Below are 7,643 nucleotides of genomic sequence, written 5' to 3'. Positions count from 1 at the left end.
GATGAAGATAGCAGGAAAGCAGAGGTTCAGAGGAACGAAAAGCATCTCCATTCGCTTATCTGAAATTCTCACCGATGAATTACATAAGTATTTCTATCCCTATCTTATTAATTACTTTCAAAAACTCCATAACTATTTGATATCCGCCTGACTGAGATTTACAAGGTGACCATAGCTTGCTTCATACCGACAATCTCCGTGGGATTTGACCCATACTCACGTAAGGTATTACTTGGACGACCCAGTGCACTTGCTGGTTAGTTATGCGAAGTTGTGAAGATATGTTTAAACCATGGTCCTGTGCATCCTTTTTTGGTGCCATTGCCAGGGAATCAATTTCGAACAACAATTCACAACCTGAGTAGCAATTTCGCATACCAGTTGGTCTCTTGGCATCTTTTCAGAACAAGTGCTAAATGGTTAAGGCAGGAGCTAAATGAGTCTCCAAATACTGAAAAGTCATCCATGAAGACTTCTAAGATCACTTATGGACCACCCAAGAGCTGTCTTGTGTGTCCTTAGCACCTGAATTAGTGCTTTCTCTTCCTGTGGCCCTAAAGCAGAGCTTATGATTACAGAAAAAGTGTCACCTTCTCCCATAAATACATATTTCAGGGATGGTGGTAGTGGTTTGAGCTTGGATTTAGGAGGTTTCTCCTCTTCCTGAGGAGTTTTCAGAGGTTCTTTTATTTCCTCTGGTTCCTCCAGATCAGGCTGAACATCTTTAAAAATGTCCTCTAGCTCTAATTCGAGACTCTCAATCATATGGACCTCTTCCACCAGGGAGTCAATAATATCAATGCCCAGGCAGTCGTCTGATGTGTCTGGATGTTGCATAGCTTTGACAACATTTAACTTAAACTCATCCTCATTGACTCTCAGGGTTATCTCCCCTTTTTGGACGTCAATGAGGGTTCGTCCAGTTGCTAGGAATGGTCTTCCTAGAATGAGAGTTGCACTCTTGTGCTCCTCCATTTCCAGCACTACAAAGTCAGTAGGGAAGGCAAATGGCCCAACCTTGACAATCATGTCCTCAATTATACCTGATGGGTATTTAATGGAGCCATCAACAAGTTAAAGACAGATCCGGGTTGGTTTGACCTCTTCAGTCAAACCAAGCTTTCTGATAGTGGATGCAGGGATTAGGTTGATGCTTGCCCCAAGATCACATAGAGCTGTCTTAGTGCAGTTACCCTCTAATATGCATGGTATCATAAAGCTCCCAGGATCTTTAAGCTTTTCTGGGAAGCTTTTCAGAATGACTGCACTGCATTCTTCAGTGAGGAAAACTCTTTCAGTTTCTCTCCAATCCTTCTTATGACTCAAGATATCTTTCATGAACTTGGCATAAGAGGGTATTTGCTCAAGTGCCTCTGCAAACGGAATCTTCATTTCAAGAGTCCTGAGATAGTCTGCAAAGCGGGCAAATTGCTTATCCTGCTCCTCTTTGCGGAGTTTTTGAGGATAAGGCATCTTGGCTTTGTATTCCTCAACCTTAGTTGCTGCAGGTTTATTTCCTACAGAGATAGGTTGAGAAGCCTTCTTGAGGGATTTATTATCAGCACTTGCAGGTGTCTAATCCCTCACTGGAATTTGAAAGCCAGGGTTGGAAGCTGGAGTGGCGTTAGACGCCAACTCCTCATCTGTTCCTGGCGTCTGAACGCCAGAACTGTGCTTCCTTTGGGTGTTCAACGCCAGTTCCTTACTTGTTTCTGGCGTTGAACGCCAGTCCTGAGCATGGTTTGAGCGTTCAGCGCCAGCCTTCCACCCAATTTCTGGCGTTTTAGCGCCAGAATTATTTTTCCCTGGGCTCTTACTGTCCTCAGATGGAATTTGGGTAGTTTGCTCATTTCTTGGCTTCCTGCTGCCTTGAGGTGGGGTATTTAATGTTTTCCCACTTCTTAATTAAACTGCTTGGCATTCTTCTGTTATTTGTTTTGATAGCTGCTGCTTTGTTTGCTTTAATTGTTCTTCCATATTCATATTAGCCATCCTTGTCTCTTGTAGTCTCTCCTTGAATTCGGCTAACTGTTTTGTTAGAAAATCTAATTGCTGATTGAATTCAGCAGCTTGTTCTGCAGGATTGAGTTCAGCAGTTACTGTTTTAACCTCTTCTTTCATGGAAGGGTCACTACTTAGGTACAGATGCTGATTTCTGGCAACTGTATCAATGAGCTCTTGAGCTTCTTCAATTGTCTTTCTCATGTGGATAGATCTACCAGCTGAGTAATCTAGAGAAAGCTGAGCCCTTTCTGTAAGCCCATAATAGAAGATGTCTAGCTGAACCCACTCTGAAAACATTTCAGAGGGACATTTTCTTAGCATCTCTCTGTATCTCTCCCAGGCATCATAAAGAGATTCATTATCTCCTTGTTTAAAGCCTTGGATGTCCAGCCGTAGCTGTGTCATCCGTAGCTGTGTCATCCGTTTTGGAGGAAAGTATTGATTCAGGAATTTTTCTGTTAGTTGTTTCCATGTCTTTATGCTAGCCTTAGGTTGGTTATTTAACCACCTCTTAGCTTGGTCTTTTACAGCAAATGGGAATAGTAATAATCTGTAGACATCCTGATCTACTTCCTTATCATGTACTGTGTCAGCAATCGGTAAAAATTGTGCCAGAAACTCTGTAAGTTCTTCTTGTGGAAGACCAGAATACTGGCAACTTTGCTGCACCATGATAATGAGCTGAGGATTCAACTCAAAGCTACTGACTCCAATGGAGGGTATGCAAATACTACTCCCATATGAAGCAGTAGAGGGGTTAGCATATGACCCCAGAGTCCTCTTGGACTGTTCATTTCCACTTAGATCCATGATGGAGAAAGGGAGATGAGTTTTGAAAAGGATATGATGATTTTTGAAAAAGGTTTTAAATTTTGAAATAAAAATCTGAATTTTAAAGGTAAATTTCGAAAATTTGCTTTAAAATAGAGAGAAAAGATATTTTTGAATTTAAGAAGGAGAGAGAAAAATAATAAGATAGCACAAGACTTAAAATTTTTAGATCTAATGCTCCTTGTTTTTGAAAATTTTGGAGGAAAAACACCAAGGAACACCAAACTTAAAAATTTTAAGATCAAGACACAAGGAAAACTCAAGAACACTTTGAAGACTCACAAGAACACAAGAACATGAAGAAGGAACACCAAACTTAAAATTTTTAGAAAACCAAACTAAAATTTTTGAAAACCAAAGGGAAATCAACAAGAAAACACCAAACTTAAAGTTTGGCACAAAATTTAATAGAGAAATTATTATTTTAAAAAAAAAAGATTTTGAAAAGAGTATACCAAATTGCCACGAACTTAGACCAACGCTCTAGCTAATTGGGCAGTAAATGTAACACTTGTTTTGAAGAAGTATTTTTTTTTTGAAAACTAATGTTTTGAAAAGGCACAGGAAAACAAGAAAAATCACAAAACGAGAAAAACCAGAGATCAAACAAGAAAAAGTCAATAAAAAAATAATTTTTGAAAAAAAAAATTTTTTTTTTAAAAGAGAAAATAAGGATTCTAAAATTTTAACCAAAAACAATAATAAGAGACTCTAAACCAAAAAGAAAAATTTTTCCTAATCTAAGCAACAAAATAAACCGTCAGTTGTTCAAACACGAACAATCCCCAGCAACGGCGCCAAAAACTTGGTGCACAAATTGTGAATCACACTTTTCACAACTTGTACCACTAACCAGCAAGTGCACTGGGTCGTCCAAGTAATACCTTACGTGAGTAAGGGTCGATCCCACGGAGATTGTTGGTTTGAAGCAATCTATGGTTATCTTATAAATCTTAGTCAGGAAACCAATTATAATTATCAATTTGGATTGCGAAAAATAAAAGAGCATGAATTGAATACTTGTTATGCAGTAACGGAGAATATGTTGGAGTTTTGGAGATGCTTTGTCTTCTGAATCTCTGCTTTCCCCCTGTCTTCTCCTTCACGCACGCAAGGTTCCTCCTATGGCAAGCTGTGTGTTGGTGGATCACCGTTGTCAAGGGCTACCATCCGTCCTCTTAGTGAAAATGGTCCAGGTGCGCTGTCACCGCACGGCTAATCATCTGTCGGTTCTCGATCATGTCGGAATAGGATCCATTGATCCTTTTGCGTCTGTCACTACGCCCAACACTCGCGAGTTCGAAGCTCGTCACAGTTATTCAATCCTTGAATCCTACTCAGAATGCTGCCAATAGATTCTAGCTTATACCACGAAGATTCTGATTAAAGAATCCAAGAGATATTCATTCAATCGAAGGTAGAATGGAGGTGGTTGTCAGTCACGCGTTCATAGGTTGAGGATGGTGATGAGTGTCACGGATCATCACATCCATCATATTGAAGTGTGAATGAACATCTTAGATAGAAACAAGCGTGTTTGAATAGAAAACAGAAATAATTGCATTAATTCATCGAGACACAGCAGAGCTCCTCACCCCCACCAATGGAGTTTAGAGACTCATGCCGTCAAAGAGTACAAAGTTCAGATCTAAAATGTCATGAGAGATCCAAAATAAATCTCTAAAAGTTGTTTAAATACTAAACTAGTAACCTAGGTTTACAGAAAATGAGTAAACTATGATAGATGGTGCAGAAATCCACTTCTGGCGCCCACTTGGTGTGTGCTGGGGCTGAGACTTAAGCTAATCACGTGCATAGGGCTGTTTTGGGCATTCAACGCCAGCTTTGGATCCTTTTCTAGCGTTGAACTCCAACTTGTAACTTGTTTCTGGCGCTGGACGCCAGACTGCAGCATGGAACTGGCGTTGAACGCCAGTTTACGTCATTTATCCTTGAGCAAAGTATGGACTACTATAAATTGCTGGAAAGCCCTGGATGTCTACTTTCCAACGCAATTGGAAGCGCGCCATTTGGAGTCCTGTAGCTCCAGAAAATCCATTCCGAGTGCAGGGAGGTCAGAATCCAACAGCATCAGCAGTCCTTTTTCAGCCTGAATAAGATTTTTGCTCAGCTCCCTCAATTTCAGCCAGAAAATACCTGAAATTATAGAAAAACACAAAAACTCATAGTAAAGTCCAGAAATATGATTTTTAATTAAAAACTAATAAAAATATACTAAAAACCAACTAAATCATACTAAAAACTAAGTAAAAACAATGCCAAAAAGCGTATAAATTATCCGCTCATCACAAGTACACTAGGTCGTCCAAGTAATACCTTACGTGAGTAAGGGTCGATCCCACGGAGATTGTCGGCTTGGAGCAAGCTATGGTCATCTTGTAAATCTCAGTCAGGTGGATTCAAATGGTTATGAGGTTTTAATAATTAAAATATAAATAAAATATAAAATAAGATAAAGTTACTTATGTAATTCATTGGTGGGAATTTTAGATAAGCGTCTGGAGATGCTTTGTTGCTTCTGAGCCTCTGCTTTCCTACTGCCTTCTTCCAATCATGCGTGCTCCCTTCCATGGCAAGCTATAAGACCCTCTCAGTGAAAATGGTCCTCTACGATTTCTGCACTGCTAATCAACTGTCGGATTTTTCATCTCGGATGAAAAATACCGGTCACAGCTACCGCATGGTTAATCATCTATCGGTTCCCACTAGCGTCAGAATAGGATCCAATGATCCTTTTGCACACTGTCACCGCGCCCAACATTCACAGGTTTGAAGCTCGCCACAGTCATCCCTTCCCGGATCCTACTCGGAATACCACAGACAAGGTTTAGACTTTCCGGATCCCAGGCATGCTGCCAATGATTCTAGCCTATACCACGAAGATACTAATCTATCGGAATCGTTCGTGTATTAGATATCCAAGAGAATATACTCCGGCTGTCGTCCAATGACTACGTTGAACATCATGTAGACCGCTTTGTGGTTGTCAGGCACGCGGATCTTGGCTAAGCGAGTAACGAAGATTGGATGATTGTCACGGGTCACCTCTTCATTCTGACTTAACTGAATTAAGTACAAGAGTATATCTTGGAGAAGAAGTAGGTGTGAATTGAAAGAAAAAAAAATTAGTACTTGCATTAATTCATGAAGAACAGCAGAGCTCCACACCTTAATCTATGGGGTGTAGAAACTCCACCGTAGAAAATACATAAGTAAAAAAAGTCTAGGCATGGCCATGTGGCCAGCCTCCAAATGTGAACAATAGTCAAAGTATGTTCCAAAAGTCTTATCAAAATCCAGATACAATAGTAAAAAGTGCTATTTATACTAAACTAGTAACTTAGGTTTACAAAAAATGAGTAACTAAGTGCAGATAGTGCAGAAATCTATTTCTGGGGCCCACTTGGTGTGTGCTTGGGCTGAACATTGAAGTTTTTTCATGCATAGGCTATTCTTTGAGTTAAACGCTAGCTTGGGTGCTAGTTTGGGCGTTTAACTCCAATTCTGGTGCCAGTTTGGACGTTTTACGCCAGAAAGTTTTAGGCTGGCTTTGGACACCAGTTTGGGCCATCAAATCTCGCGCAAAGTATAAACTATTATAAATTGCTGGAAAGCCCAGGATGTCTAGTTTCCAACGCAATTGAGTATACGCCAATTGGGTTTCTGTAGCTCCAGAAAGTCTACTTCGAGTGCAGGAGGGTCAGAATCCAACAGCATCTGCAGTCCTTTTTCAGTCTTTGAAACAGATTTTTGCTCAGGTCCCTCAATTTCAGCCAGAAAATACCTAAAATCACAGAAAAATACACAAACTCATAATAAAGTCCAGAAATGTGATTTTTGCATAAAAACTAATAAAAATATAATAAAAAGTAACTAAAACATACTAAAAACTATGTAAAAATAATGCCAAAAAAGGTATAAATTATCCGCTAATCACAACACCAAACTTAAATTGTTGCTTGTCCCCATGCAACTAAAAACAAAATAGGATAAAAAGAAGAGAAAATACAATAAATTCCAAACTTATCAATGAACTTAGTTCCAATTAGATGAGCGGGGCTAGTAGCCTTTTTGCTTCTGAACAGTTTTGGCATCTCACTTTATCCTTTGAAGTTCAGAATGATTGGCATCCATAGGAACTTAGAATTCAGATAGTGTTATTGATTCTCTTAGTTCAGTTTGTTGATTCTTGAACACAGCTACTTTATGAGTCTTGGCCGTGACCCTAAGCATTTTGTTTTCCAGTATTACCATCGGATACATAAATGCCACAGACACATAACTGGGTGAACCTTTTCAGATTGTGACTCAGCTTTGCTAGAGTCCCCAGTTAGAGGTGTCCAGAGCTCTTAAGCACACTCTTTTTGCTTTGGACCATGACTTTAACCGCTCAGTCTCAAGCTTTTCACTTGACACCTTCACGCCACAAGCACATGGTTAGGGACAGCTTGATTTAGCCGCTTAGGCCAGGATTTTATTCCTTTAGGCCCTCCTATACATTAATGCTCAAAGCATTGGATCCTTTTTACCTTTGCCTTTTGGTTTAAAGGGTTATTGGCTTTTTCTACATGCTTTTTCTTTTTCTTTCTTTTTTTCTTTATTTTTTTTGCCATTTTTTTTTCGCAAGCTTTGTTTTTCACTGCTTTTTCTTGCTTCAAGAATCAATTATATGATTTTTCAGATTATCAATAACATTTCTCTTTTTTCTTTATTCTTTCAAGAGCCAACAATTTTAACATTTATAAACAACAAATTTAAAAATATGCACTGTTCAAGCATTCATTCAG

General features: G+C 39.3%; 1 long non-coding RNA gene across 1 annotated transcript in view; it reads left to right on the top strand.

The window, feature by feature from the left end:
- The window catches only part of LOC110262921, a 14,130-nt gene extending 7,775 nt beyond the window's left edge, over positions 1-6,355 (top strand). Inside the window, exon 3 of the long non-coding RNA XR_002347934.1 lies at positions 6,234-6,355. This is a non-coding gene — a long non-coding RNA (uncharacterized LOC110262921). The remainder of the gene's footprint in view (positions 1-6,233) is intronic.

Source organism: Arachis ipaensis, chromosome B05, assembly GCF_000816755.2.
Source record: "Arachis ipaensis cultivar K30076 chromosome B05, Araip1.1, whole genome shotgun sequence".
In the NCBI taxonomy this organism is placed as follows: domain Eukaryota; kingdom Viridiplantae; phylum Streptophyta; class Magnoliopsida; order Fabales; family Fabaceae; genus Arachis; species Arachis ipaensis.
The sequence above is the reverse complement of the archived record's forward strand: the minus strand, read 5'-3'. Positions and strand labels throughout refer to the sequence as shown.